We start from the raw sequence: 15,849 nt of genomic DNA on the forward strand, positions 1-15,849 counted from the left end.
ATGTTGGCATTCACTTCAACAGGAATAGTGTATAAGAGTAAGGAGGTGTTGATGAGGCTCTATGGGGCACTGGTGAGACCTCATTTGAAATACTGTGTGCAGTTTTGGGCCCCCTATCTTAGAAGGGATGTACTGATGTTGGAGAGAGTTCAGAGAAGATTTACGGGGATGATTCCTGGATTGCAGGGGCTAACATATAAGGAGTGTTTGTCTGCTCTTGGACTGTATTCATTAGAGTATAGAAGAATGAGAGGGGATCTCATAGGAACATTTTGAATGTTGAAAGGGTTGGACAGAGTAGATGTGGAAAGACTGTTTCCCTTGGTGGGTGAGTCCAGGACAGGGGGCCACAGTCTTAGAATTAGAGGATACCCATTTAAAACAGAGATGAGGAGAAATTTTTTTAGCCAGAGGGTTGTGGATTTATGGAATTTGTTGCCACATACAGCCATGGAGGCCCGATCATTGAGGGTGTTTAAGGAGGAGACTGATAGGTATCTAATTAGTCAGAGTATGAAGGGATATGGGGAAAAAGACAGAAATCGGAACTAGATGGGAGAATAGTTTAGCCCATAGTGGAGTAGTGGAGCAGACTTGATGGGCCAAATAGCCTACTTCTGCTCCTTTGTCTTGTGATTACTTGTGATTAGAGATAGCCCAGGAAATTATAGACCAGTGAGTCTTACCTCAGTGGTTGGTAAGTTGATGGAGAAGATTCTGAGAAGCAGGATTTATAAACATTTGGAGAGGAATAATATGATTAGGAATAGTCAGCATGGCTTTGTCAAAGGCAGGTTCTGCCTTACAAGCCTGATTGAATTTTTTGAGGATGTGGTAAACACATTGATGAAGAAAGAGCAGTAGATGTAGTGTATATGGATTTCAGCAAGGCATTTGTAAGGTACCGCATGCAAGGCTTATTGAGAAAGTAAGGAGGCATGGGATCCAAGGGGACATTGCTTTGTGGATCCAGAACTGGCTTTCCCACAGAAGGAAAAAAGTGGTTGTAGACAGGTCATATTCTGCCTGGAGGTCAGTCATCAGTGGTGTGCCTCAGGGATTTGTTCTGGGACCCTTACTCTTCTTGATTTTTATAAATGACCTGGATGAGGAAGTGGAGGGATGGGTTAGCAAGTTTGCTGATGACAGAAAGGTTGGATGTGTTGTGGATAATGTGGAAGACTGTCAGAGGTTACAGTGGGACATTGATAAGATGTAAAACTGGGCTGAGAAGTGGCAGATGGAGTTCAACCCAGATAAGTGTGAAGTGGTTAACTTTGGTAGGTCAAATATGACGGCAGAATATAGTATTAATGGTAAAACTCTTGGCAGTGTGGAGGATCAGAGGGATCTTGGGGTCTGAGTCCATAGGACACTCAAAGCAGCTGCGCAGGTTGACTCTATGGTTAAGAAGGCATATTCTGTATTGGTCTTCATCAATCGTGGAATTAAATTTAGGAGTTGAGAGATAATGTTGCAGCTATACAGGACCCTGATCAGACCGCACTTGGAGTACTGTGCTCAGTTCTGGTCGCATCACTACAGGAGGATGTGGAAGCCATAGAAAGGGCGCAGAGGAGATTTACAAGGATATTGCCTGGATTGGGGAGCATGCCTTATGAGAATAGGTTGAGTGAACTTGGCCTCTTCTCCTTGGAGCGACAGAGGATGAGAGGTGACCTGATAGAGGTGTATAAGATGATAAGAGGCATTGATCGTGTGGGTAGTCAGAGGCTTTTACCCAGGGCTGAAATGGTTGCCACAAGGAGACACAGGTTTGACGTGCTGGGGAGTAGGTACAGAGGAGATGTCGGGGTAAGTTTTTTACTTAGGGAGTGGTGAGTGCATGGAATGGGCTGCCAGCAACGGTGATGGAAGTGGATATGATAGGGTCTTTTCAGAGACTTTTGAATAGGTGCATGGAGCTTAGAAAAATAGAGGGCTATGGGTAAGCCTAGTAATCTCTAAGGTAAGGACATGTTCGGCGCAACTTTGTGGGCTGAAGGGCTCATATTGTGCTGTAGGTTTTCTATGTTTCTATGTTTCTAAGCAATCAACATCTATAAGTTGGTGTAGTGGAATGGATTCAGGAAGCAGATTCATGTGGAGAATTCTGTTCACAGCAACAACATAGTTTCCCCAGATTCCTGCTGTACTTTGTGTTGTAAGCTCTTCAAGTGCATAAAGTCTTAATTAATATACAAGGACCTCACATTAATACATTGTTACGATCTTATGTGTTGTAACTTTAAAACATTACACTAATTCAAAGGAAAACAAGAAAACCAACAGATGTGAGTCTAACTTTGTTCTTTTACTTTAAGCAAGGAACACGCTTATTAATGGTTTCATCATGGCATAAGTATTTCATGTATTTTTACATAGAACCATAATGAATAATATAACCAACAAAGAATGCTTAATCAAATATTATAAGATTACTCAAATATTACACAACACCCCTCCCTGCTTAGCTATAAACTCAAAGGTTAAAAGGTTCAAAGGTTAGTTTTATTATCAAAGTATGTATGCAAAATACAAGTCAGCGATTTGTCTTCTCCAGATATCCACAAATACAGAAAAGCATAGTAGTTGAAAGAAATTTATCAATTTCCTCTCACCCTCTAGTTGTAATCCCTTTGCATGAAAAGAATAAGAAACAAAAACTCACAAACCCCCCCAATCCCCCAACCCTCCCTCACACAAAAACGAACAGATCATCCACACGCAGAAACAACAGCATCAACCCCAAGCCCCCAGCCCAGCAATTGGCAACAAGAAAGAATCAGCAACTCCAACTCAATACAGAATGCATCTCAACTACCTACACACTGTACGATATAATACAGCTACTATATTTAAATTGACCCATTCAGGCCTAAAAATCTTACTCTTGAGGGATAATGTCTTTCCTGACAAGGGGCTGTTACTCTGCTTGGCAGGAGAGACTTGCAGCTGTGAAACAATCTCAGTTTCTCACCCTCGTCCATGGTGGTTATGGGAGTTGACTCTGGGACTGCTGCAAGTGGTTCTGACAGCTCTGGACATCTTTCTTCTCCTTCTACCATGCATCTTGATCTTTGGTAGTTCACTGGGGTATTCTCTATTAATCTTTCTATTGCTCACTTTACAATCTGACCTCTCCTCTTGGTTTCCACATCCACAACAGGTTTCCAGGTGACCCTGACGTCAGTATTGGGAAAGTTATTGGTAGGTATTCTAAGGGACAGGACATGTGAGTATTTGAATAGACATGGATTGATTAGGGATAGACAGTATAGCTTCGTATGTGGTTGTTTGTGTTTAACCAATTGTATAGAATTTTTCAAGGAAATTACCTGTAAAGTTGATGAAGGCAAGGTGGTGGATATTGTCTACATGAACTTCAGCAAGGCATTTGTCCAGGTTCCGCATGGGAGGTTGGTCAATAAGATTGCTTATTGACCAACCTAAGCAATCAACAATTGCTTAGAATTCAAGATGAGGTATTAAATTGGATTAAACATTGGTTTTGTGGAAGAAGCCAGAGAGTGGTAGTAGATGGTTGCCTTTCTGACAGGAGGTTTGTGGCTAGTGGAATGCCACAGGGACTGGTGCTGGGTCCATCGTGGTTTGTCACCTATATGAATGATCTGTATGATAATGTGGTTAATTAGATCAGCAAATTTGTGGATGACCCCAAGATTGGGGGTGTACTGGACAGTGATGAAGACTATCAGAGCTTGCAGTGTAATCTGGACCAGATGGAAAAATGGTTTGAAAAATGGCAGATGGAAGTTAATGAAGACAAGTGCAAGGTTTTGCACTTTGGTAGGACCAACCAGGGTGGGTCTTACACAGTGAATGATAGGGCACTGAGGAGTGTTGTAGAACAAAGAAAGCTTTTGGCACATTGGTCTTCATAAATTAAAGTATTATGTATAGGAGATTGGGATGTTATGTTGGTAAGATGTTGGTGAGGCCTAATTTGGAATACTGTGTGCATATTTGGTCACCTACGTACAGGTAAGATGTAAGCAAGGTTGAAAGAGTACAGAGAAAATTTATGAGGATATTACCTGAACTGGAGGACCTGTGTTATAAGGAAAAATTTACTTTATTCCTTGGAATACAGAAGATTGAGGGAAGATTTGATAGAAGTGTACAAAATTATAAGGGTGTAGATAGGGAAAATGAAGCAGGCTTTTTCCACTGAAGTTAAGTGGGCCTACACCAGCAGTCACTGGTGAAGGGGGAAAGGTGAAAAGTTTAAGGGGAACATGAACAGAAATGTTTTCACTCAGAGGGGCCTGAGAGTGTGGAATGTGCTGCCAGTGAAAGTGTGCATGAGAGCTTGATTTTAACTTTTAAGAGCAGTTTGGATGGGAGAGGTATGGAGGACTATGGTCCTGCTGCAAGTCGATGGGAGAGGGCATGGACTCGATGGGTTGAAGAGCCTGTTCGTGTCCTGTACTTTTCTATGATTCTATGACTTTATGACATCATCTGACGATTCCCCTATTTCATATCTTCCATATTCCCTTCTCTTTGGTCTTCCATTCATCCAGCTGAACTTCCCACTTGAAGTTCATGCAATAACCTGAATGCACATAGAATAAATTCTAGTTCAGTTTACAAAAGCCAAATACTTTGAACTCTTTTGCAGCTTAAAACCAAGCCACATTTTGCAAGTAACTGCCTGATTAACATATCAGAAGCTTTCTCAGATATGTTGCCCACAAAAACTGTTGTAGTCATCCCTCTGCTTTCAACACTTTCATGATTCCACTGAGCATCAGGGTCCTTAACTTGGTCCAATATGCTTTCCAACCAGAGGCACAGAGGTTGCCACTAACACCTGTTTCCCATTTGTTGGTCAGTGGTTCATGGTTCATAGACACCATTCTGGCATCATCCAGTACCTTTCTTAAATCACTTTCTCATGGCCTTTTTGCAGGGGATATGCCATGGAAATGGTGGATGGATCTCCAGTGAAGTTGTAGTTGTCTCAGCTAATCATGACCCCACAATGCTGGCTCTTCTGATTTTACCACATACAAGCTCAATGTGGCTTGAGTGTTGTTGTATTTCATTTTTACAAATGCTATTCCAAGAGGAGTTACCTTTTCTCCAGTATATGTTCTTAGTTGTCTATCTGCAGGCTTCATTTTCATATATTTGAAATGCTGTTCAAACTCATTTTGTGGAATGACTGAAACAGCTGAACAATTGACCAATTCCAGTTTCATTAATTTTCCATTCACTTCTAGTTCACCATAATGCTTGACTATTATTAATTTTCACATGGTAAATCTCAAGGCTATTCAGAACTGTTTCATTCTCATCATTATCAGATTTTTCATCAACAGCATGCAGATTAGTCCTCCTTTTGAAACTGTAACTTTACTTTTTATCTTTATCTCTTTCACTTGCAGTCCGCTTACTTTTGTTTACCTTATACACTCTTTGCATGTATCCTACTTGGTTGCATTTTCCACAAGTTTCGCCTTTGAATCTACATTGGTCTGATGTATGTGAGCCCTGCCACAATGGTAAACAATTTGTTTAGACTAACCAGCTTCCATTTCTTTTAAATTCAATTTTTTTATTATTATTTATTCTTATTTTACAAAGCAGCACAGCATATCATGGAGCAGATACAGCACAGCATATTTACACAGCCATGACAGGAAAACAAATAAGATTTAGAAAGAGAAAAAAGTTTTAATTTAAGTTTAAATTAGCATACAACCAAAATTGATCCCACGTGTCTGGCACTTCTCCCTCACTGTTAATTCTTCCGAGTATGTGTTCATATGATCAAATCGTAACCATTTCCTCAGTCCTTTCCCTCACAGTGGGGCATCTGGGTTTTTCCCAGTTTTGCAATATAATTCTTGCAACTGTGATGAGACCCACCTTTAAAATAGCAAATTTGTCATTGTTTACATTAGGTATCATTGTCCTATCACCCAGGAGACAAAGTGTGGAACCCAACCAATTCCCCAACAAATCAAGTATTTTACACCAAATGGAAAAACCATAGAACACTCCCAAATCACGTGAAAATATGTGCTCACCTCATTTTTACATTTCCAGCATAAATTATTATCAACAATCCCCATTTTGTAGAGTCTAGTTAGTGTCTGTGAACTATCTGTGAACTATCTTAAATTGAATAAATTTCCCTCTCGCTTCCCTAATATGTCTACCCACATTTGATAAAATATTTGACCACTCATTATCTTCGATATCACTTCCAAGATCCTCTGCATTTTATTCCCACTCACTTTCATTCTTGACTGCATCTTAATTGCACATCTGCTTGCAGTTTCCATTGAAGTAGTGAGTTCAACTGCTCTTCTGAATGTATGCTGTGTTTCAGTTAGGAACCTTTCTGAACATCTTCTTTTATGATTCCACAAACTAAACAATTTCTCATTAAGAAATCATTAAGATCATTACCAAACTGACAATGTCCAGACAATTTCTTCAATTCAGCTGCGCATGCAGAAATAGACTCCTTTCTTTTGATTCTGCTTATGAACCCCAAAACATTTTGGAATGATAATTCTAAATGTTCCTGCATTCTGAATATCACAACATTGTGATGTTATTGTTGCTGTTTTTTTGTGCAAGGGAGAGGTTGGGGGTTTGGAGATTTATGTTTAGCTGCTGTGTTTCGGTGGGCAATTGGCTAGATTTTGTGCAAGGAGAGGTTGGGGGTTTGGGGTTCGATGTGTTTGGGTGGGCAATCGGCTAGATTTTGTGCAAGGGAGTGGTTGGGGGTTTGGGGTTTGATGTGTTTGGGTGGGCAATCGGCTAGAATTTGTGCAAGGAAGAGGTTGGAGGTTTTTTATGAATGTCTCTAGACAGCACTAGAAAGCCTGCAATAATGACAACACCCCAGTCAATCAAAAGAGTTAGGAGAAAGTGACCAGCAGCAGTACATTTCTTTGTACTTTGCATGATTAAGGCATAACTTCTCTTTTAACTTTGTCAACACATTTGCTTGAGCACATCAGCTTTCCTTATTCCAAAGCAGCAGAGAGACTCGCATGTTGGATTTGATGAACAGATCATTTGTTTTGCTTGTACAGGAAGATTCCAATGTCCGCTGTTCACAGAGAATTCATCAAATTCTGTTGTCCTTATTAACCTTCAAAAATAACTGTGCAGTTATGTAAATTGGATTTGATTCTTCAGTTTGCATCAGGCTTAGTGATTCCTTGCACTGATTAAAGGACATTAAATTGATTTATTCCTGTGCTTTCTTTTGTCGTTCTGTATTGTTCTTATTGTTCTCATTGCTTATGAATTATTTCCATTTGGCTTTCGAGGGGAACTGAAGAGTTTAGCTGACAATTTATGTCAATGAAGCTCTAGGCTCTGTAATGTTAAAATATCATGGATGAAACATTTTGTATTTGTAAAAGTAAGGAATCTTGGAGAGAAGCCATCTTTTTTACACTGCTCAGGGAAAAGAGGCTGGACTGTGCAGGCAGAATCTGATCGCGTGCACAGCATTCTGAATTGGGAGGGTGATCAGCCAGATGTCATGGTACACATCGGTACCAATGACATAGGAAGACAGAGCGAGGAGGTCCTGAAGAGTGAGTATAGAGAGCTTGGTAGGAAGTTAAAAAGCAGGACCTTAGGGGTGGTAATCTCAGGATTGCTACCTGTGCCACATGCCAGTGAGGGTAAGAATAGGATGCTCTGGAGGATGAACATGTGGCTGAGGAACTGGTGTAGGGGGCAGTGTTTCAGATTTCTGGATCATTGGGACCTCTTCTGGGGCAGGTGGGACCTGTACAAGAGAGACGGGTTACACCTGAACTACAGGGGGACCAATATCCTTGCAGGGAGGTTTGTTAGTGCTTTTGAGGAGGGTTTAAACTAGATTTGCAACGTTACAACTCCTCCCTCGGAGTGTCAGACACCCTGAGCCAATAGGCTAGTCCTGGACTAATTTCCACTTGGCATAATTTACTTATTATTATTTAATTATTTATGGTTTTATATTGCTATATTTTACACTATTCTTGGTTGGTGCGACTGTAATGAAACCCAATTTCCCTCGGGATCAATAAAGTATGTCTGTCTGTCTGTATATCTGGGTGGGAACCAGAGCGACGGAGCAGATAGTGGCGTGGGGGTGAAAATAAATTATGTTAAAAGTTCATACAAAGTCACAAATAGAAGGTTTGTGTGTGGTAGTAATAATCTTCTGAGGTGTGTCTATTTCATTGCGAGGAGTATTGTGGGAAAGGCAGATGAGCTGAGGGCATGGATTGACGCATGGAATTATGACATTAAAGCCATTACTGAAACTTGGCTACAGGAGGGTCAGGACTGGCAGCTTAATGTTCCAGGGTTCCGATGTTTCAGACGCGATAGATGCAGAGGGATGAAGGGTGCGGGGGGGGGGGGGTGGTGGTGGCATTGCTAGTCAGGGAAATATTACAGCAGTGCTCAGGCAGGACAGATTAGAGGGCTTGTCTGCTGAGGCCATATGGGTGGAGCTGAGAAACAGGAAAGGTATGACCACAGTAATGGGGTTGTATTATAGACCAGCCAATAGTCAGTGATAATTGGAGGAACAAATCTGCAGAGAGATAGCAGACAACTGCAGGAAACATAAAGTTGTGATAGTAGGGGATTTTAATTTTCCCATATTGATCGGGACTCCCATACTGTTAAAGGTCTAGATGGGTTAGAGTTTGTAAAATGTGTCCAGGAAAGTTTTCTAAATCAATATATAGATGAACCAACTAGAGAGGAGACAATATTAGATCTCCTATTGGGAAACAAGTTAGGACAGGTGATGGAAGTGTGTGTAGGGGAACACTTTGGTTTCAGTGATTATAACAACATTAGTTTCAACTTGATCATGGATAAAGATAGATCTGGCCCTTGGGTTGAGGTTCTAAACTGGAAAAAGGCCAAAGTTGAAGAAATGAGAAAGGATCTAAAAAGCGTGGATTAGGACAGGTTGTTTTCTGGCAAGGATGTGATTGGTAAGTGGAAGGCCTTCAAAGGAGAAATTTTGAGAGTACAGAGTTTGTATGTTTCTGTCAGGATTAAAAGCAAGGTGAATAAGAATAAGGAACCTTGGTTCTCAAGGGATATTGGAACTCTGATAAAGAAGAAGAGAGATGTATAACATGTATGGGCAACAGGGAGCAAATAAGGTGCTTGAGGATTATAAAAAGTGCAAAAAGTACTTAAGAAAGAGGGCTAAAAGAAGACATGAGGTAGCTTTGGCAGTCAAGGTGAAGGATAATCCAAAGAGCTTCTACAGGTATATTAAGAGCAAAAGGATAGTAAGGGATAAAATTAATCCTCTTGAAGATCAGAGTGGTTGGCTATGTATGAAACCAAAAGAAATGGGGGAGATCTTAAATAGGTTTTTTGCATCTGTATTTACTAAGGAAACTGGCATGGAGTCTGTGGAAATAAGGCAAACAAGTAGTGAGGTCATGGAACATATACAGATTGAAGAGGAGGAGGTGCTTGCTGTCTTGAGGCAAATCAGAGTAGATAAATCCCCAGGACCTGGCAGGGTATTCCCTCGGATCTTGAAGGATACTAGTGTTGAAATTGTAGGGGCCCTGGCAGATATATTTGAAATGTTGGTATCTATGGGTTAGGTGCTGGAGGATTGGAGGATAGCTCAAGTTGTGCCATTGTTTAACAACGGTCTAAAACTAATCCGGAAAATTATAGGCTGGTAAGTTTGACGTCAATAGTAGGTCAATTATTGGAAGGAGTACTAAAAGATAGGATCTATAAGTATTTGGATTGTCAGAGACTTATTAGGGAGAGTCAACATGGCCTTGTGCATGGTAGGTCATGTTTAACAAATCTATTAGAGTTTCTTGAGGAGGTTCAAGGACAGTGGGTGAAGGGAAGGCAGTGGGTGTTGTCTACATGGACTTCAGTAAGGCATTTGACAAGGTCCCACATGGGAGGTTAGTTAGGAAGATTCAATCGCTAGGTATACATGGAGAGGTAGTAAATTGGATTAGACATTGGCTCAGTGGGAGAAGCCAGAGAGTGGTAGTGGAGGATTGCTACTCTGAGTGGAGGCCTGTGACTAGTGGTATGCCACAGGGATCAGTGCTGGGTCCATTGTTATTTGTCACCTATATCAATGATCTGAATGATAATGTGGTAAATTGGATCATCAAATTTGCTGATGATACAAAGATTGGAGGTGTAGTGGACAGTGAGGAAGGTTTTCAAAGCTTGCAGAGGGATTTGGATCAGCTGGAAAAATGAGCTGATAAATGGCAGATGGAGTTAAATGCAGACAAGTGTGAGTTATTGCACTTTGGAAGGACAGACTAAGGTAAATGGTAGGACACTGAGGAGTTCAGTAGAACAGAGGGATCTGGGAATACAGATACAGAATTCCCGAAAAGTGGCGTCACAGGTAGATAGGGTTATAAAGAGAGCTTTTGGTGCATTGGCCTTTGTAAATCAAAGTATTGAGTATAAGAGTTGGAATGTTATGGTGAGGTTGTATAAGACATTGGTGAGGCCGAATTTGGAGTATTGTGTGCAGTTTTGGTCACCTAATTACAGGAAGGATATTAATAAGGTTGAAAGAGTGCAGAAAATGTTTACAAGGATTTTACTGGGACTTGAGAAACTGAGTTACAGGGAAAGGTTGAATAGGTTGAGACTTTATTCCCTGCAGCGTAGAAGAATGAGGGGAGATTTGATAGAGGTATATAAAATTATGATCGGTATGGATAGAGTGAATGCAAGCAGGCTTTTTCCACTGAGGCTAGGGGAGAAAAAACCAGAGGACATGGGTTGAAGGTGAAGGAAGAAAAGTTTAAAGGGAACATTGGTGGGGCTTCTTCACACAGAGATTGGTGGGAGTGTGGAATGAGCTGCCAAATGAAGTGGTAAATGCGGGCTCACTTTTAACATTTAAGAAAAACTTGGACAGGTAAATGGATGAGAGGGGTTTGGAGGGATATGGTCCAGGTGCAGGTCTGTGGGACTAGGCAGAAAAATGGTTCAGCGTAGCCAAGAAGGGCCGAAGGGCCTGTTTCTGTGCTGTAATGTTCTATGGTTCTAACTCAGCTTGTCCACATCCCCCTCCTTACTCAAAGCAGTAGTCTTGTACCTTCAGCAAACTGGGAAATGCGACATTTGGTGCCTGCAACCATGTTGTTGAGGAAATGACTGGGGTCATGCACAGCCTGCTTATCCAAGAGAGCTCTTTATAGAGTCATAGAGCTGGACAACACAGAAACAAGATCTTCAGCCCAGCTGTTTCCTGCTAACCAAGATGCCCACCTAATGGTCTCTGCTTGGCTCACAATCTTCTAAACCTTTCCCATCCAAGTATTTGTCCAATTGTCTCTTAAGAGTTGTTATTGCTCTGGCTGAACTGTTTGTTCTGGTAGCTCATTCCAAATAATGGCCAGCCACTGTGGAAAAGGGTTGCTACAGTAGGTAATGTAGCGGGTGACAGATGACACTTGTTGCTTATAATAGAAACTGCTCTACATGCTCCACAACCACCGTCACCAAGCTATTGTGTTCACTTTAAGAGACAGTGTCTTTAAATGACTTCAGCTTAAGGCAACAGCTTTTGGTTTGTTGGAAATGAAAGTAAAGTGCTGTGGCTTTTGTTAAGCACATAAAATGACTCCGGCATGTTTTATTTGCAAAATTCTACATTGGTGACCCCGATTTTCTTGGAAGATTCTGGAATTACTGAATGACATGTTGACCAATGCAGTTGCTTTGAAGCTGCTGGAGATTTGGGAGCAGCACACTACCACAAGGTTCCCACAGGCAGAAACCCAGTCATGCTGCGAGAAATCACTGCGGACAATACCAAATTTTACTAAGTCGTAACATTACTAAGTAGTTCCACTACAGCTGGAGTGGTGAATCGCCTGCACGTGGTAAATACATCACCCTGAAAACTCACCAATTACAGTCTTTTGGAGTGTCAGAGTCTGAGCACACCAAACAGTTGCCCTCCTTGACTGGCCAGGGTGATGCTAGGCCTTCATAATTATTGGACAACATGCTATCTCTCCTGAGCAATCAGCATCCTTGTTTTAGTTTTAAAGAACTCTAATCAAGTTCACATAACCTTCGCTAATACATCCATTAAGGACCATAGAGAGCTTGCTAAAATGGCCAATGAGCATGTTGATAAAAGCATGGAGCCGCATAGAACAGAAGGAAGCCCTTATGCTTCAACTCATCTATGCTGATTGTGATCAGACTTGAGATTCATGGGAATAGATTTGCGACAGAGATGAGGAGAAATTGGTTTACCCAGAAAACAGTGAATTTGTGGAATTCTCTGCCCAGGCAAGCAGTAAAGGCTACCTCACTAAATAGATTTAAGACAGATGTTGACATAGTAGGAGAATTAAGGGATTAGGGAAATGGCAGGTAGGTAGAGTTGGGTCCATGGCCAGATTAAATATGATCTTATTGAATGGTGTTGCAGGCTCAATGAGCCAGGTGACCGACTCCTGTTCCTATTCCTTATGATGCCTTCTAACCTAATTGCAGTTGCCTGCATTAGGCCCATATCCTTTCATCCCTTTCCTATCTAAGTGCCTTATAAGTACATAACTACATAAGAAATAGGAGCAGGAGGAGGCCATCCAGCTCATTGCCTTCCCCGCCATTCAATAAGATCATGGCTGATCTGTCCATAAACTCAGCTCCATCTACCTGCCTTTTCTCCAAAGCCCTTAATTCCCCTACTATGTAAAACTCTATCTAACTGTATCTTAAATATATTTAGTGAGGATGCCTCAATTGCTTCCCTGGGCAGAGAATTCCACAGATTCACCACTCTCTGGGAAAAACAGTTCTCATCTCCATCCTAAATCTTCTCCCCTGAATCTTGAGGCAATGTTCCCTAGTTCTAGTCTCACCTACCAATGGAAACAACTTTCCTACTTCTATCTTATCTATCCCTTTCAAAATTTTGTATGTTTCTTTAAGATCCCCTCTCATTCTTCTGAATTCCAGAGAGTATATCCCAGTCGACTCAATCTCTCCTCATAGATTAACCCCTTCATCTCTGGAATCAACCTGGTGAACCTTCTCTGCACTGCCTCCAAAGTCAGCATATCCTTCCTCAAGTATGGAGACCAGAACAACACACAGTACTCCAAGTGTGGCCTCACCAGAACCCTGTATAGTTGCAACATGTCCTCCCTGCTCTTGAATTCAATCCTTCTAGCAATGAAGGCCAACATTCCATCTGCCTTCTTAATAACCTGTTGTACCTGCAATCCAACTTTTTGTGATTTATGAACAAGCACTCCCAAGTCCCTCTGCACAACAGCATGCTGCAATCTTTCACCATTTAAATAATAACCTGCTCTTCTATTATTCCTTCCAAAGTGGATGATCTCACTTTTACCAATGTTGTATTCCATCTGCCAGACCTTGGCCCACTCACTTAACCTATTTATATCCCTCTGAAGACTCTCCACATCTTCTGTACAATTTACTTTTCCACTCAGTTTAGTGTCATCAGCAAATTTTGCTATGCTACACTCAGTCCCCTCTTCCAAATCATCAGTGTAAATGGTAAACAGCTGCGGGCCCAGCACTGGCCCCTGCAGTACCCCACTCACCATTGACTGCTAACTGGAGAAACACACATTTATACCGACTCTCTATTGGTTAACCAATCCACTATCCACGCCAATACAATTCCTCTGACTCCATGCACACGTGTCTTATTTTTAAGTCTCTTGTGCAGCACCTTATCACATGCCTTCTGGAAATCCAAGTATACGACACCTGTTCCCCTCTATCCACTGCACTCGTTATGTCCTCAAAGAACTCCAGTAAGTTTGTCAAACAGGACTTGTCCTTTCTGAATCCATGCTGCGTCTGTCTAATGGAACCACTCCTTTTTAAATGTTTTGCTATTTCTTCCTGAATGACAGCTTCAAGCATTTTTCCGACTACAGATGCTAAGCTAACTGGCCTATAGTTGCCTGTCTTTTGCCTACATCCTTTTTTAAAAAGTGATGTGACATTTGCTGTCTTTCAATCTGCCAGGACCTGCCTAGAGTCTGGAGAATTTTGGTAAATAATTGCCAACCCTCAGGGTTTGGAGGGCGGTGCGACAAATTGAGGGCAACACAGTGAAAATATCACCCTTCACTCCAATAACCAGCAGTCCAGATTTTCAGCCTGGCATATTGGATCATGGATTTAAACTTTGGATTTCTAAGGGTATTTTCCATCTAGGAGACTTGTCTGATGAAGGAACGATGATGTCTTTTAGTCAAATAGTACTGAAATTCAACATACCCAGCAAGGATCTTTTTCGTTTCTTTCAGATAAAAGATTATATACAGAAAAAAAACATTATTGTTAACTGATTTCTATAGTTCTGACACAGAAAAGAGGGTGTTTCATTCTAAGGGTGAAGTCTCCATCAGTACTTTTTACAGCATCCTGAGGGTATGTTCTTGTGGAGAGGCTGAGCAGCTGGGAAGGGTCTGGGAGGGAGTGTTGGGAGTAGAAATTACAGCTGAAACATGGAAAAACATCTGTGATAATGCAAAGAAAATTTCAGTTTGTAATAGAACTAAAGCATTGCAACTCAAAATTCTGCATAGAGCTCATCTGACTCCAGATCATCTCTCCGAATTTAAGACGGGGGTTTCTAAATGTAAAGTAAATACTGGAACTTTCACCCATTGTTTTCGGACTTGTCCCAAACTTCAGGCATACTGGAGTGATATTTTGGGTGAAGTGAAAAAGATTCTGAAGATGGAGCTTGAACTGGACCCAGTGTCCTTTCTCTTAGGCTTACCCAGCAGTCCTATTATTAATGCACATCAGAAAAAATTTTTTAACATCCTGACTTCTTGTGCGAGGAAGAACATTTTACTTTGTTGGATATCCGATAAGGCCCCTGGACTTTCTGGTTGGCGTAAATTAATCATGGAATATATTCCTTTGGACTTTTTAACATGTGTGGTACACTCAAAAACAAATAGTTTTCATAAAATGTGGCAGCCTTTTTTGGAGTATGTAGATGTAAGCCTGTCTGCTATACTGATAAGGGCTTTTGTATAGGATGTGGTGCTGATGTCTATACTTTGATGGAGATGTTTTGATAGCTGATATCTGTGAGGGGAAGAAATATAAATGTACCTGGAAATTGGAAGTTGTGAGCAAAAAAATTTTAAAAAATAATTTTAAAAATACCAATGCGTCTACCATAACCTCCGCCAATTCTCTCATCATCCTGGGATGCATCCCATCAGGACCAGGGGACTTATTTACCTTCAGGCCCTCTAGTTTACTCATCACTATCTCTTTAGTGCCAGTGATTTTATCGAGGTCCTCCCCTCTTATTTCATCCATAACAACATCATTTTTTGGCATATTAGCCATATCCTCCACCGTGAAGACCGACACAAAATAGTCGTTCAATGCCTCAGCCATTTCCTTATCACCTAATATCAATTTCCCCTTCTTGTTTTCCAAGGGACCTATGTTGATTTTAGCCACCCTCTTCTGCTTTACATATGTATAAAAACCTTTGCTATCTGGTTTTATATTTTGTGCTAATTTACTTTCATACTCTGTCTTCCCTTTCCTTATTTCTTGCTTAGTTGTTCTCTGTTGCTTTTAAAATTTTTCCCAATCCTTCAGTCTCCCACTGCTCTTTGCAACTTTGTACACATGAGCTTTTAATTTGATACTATCTTTTATTTCCTTAGTTATCCAAGGCTGGCTCTCCCCACACTTACTGTCCTTACTTTTCACTGGAATATACTTTTGTTGAGCACTGTGAAAAATCTCTTTGAAAATATTCCACTGTTCCTCAACTGTCCTACC

Source organism: Hypanus sabinus, chromosome 16, assembly GCF_030144855.1.
Source record: "Hypanus sabinus isolate sHypSab1 chromosome 16, sHypSab1.hap1, whole genome shotgun sequence".
Lineage (NCBI taxonomy): Eukaryota > Metazoa > Chordata > Chondrichthyes > Myliobatiformes > Dasyatidae > Hypanus > Hypanus sabinus.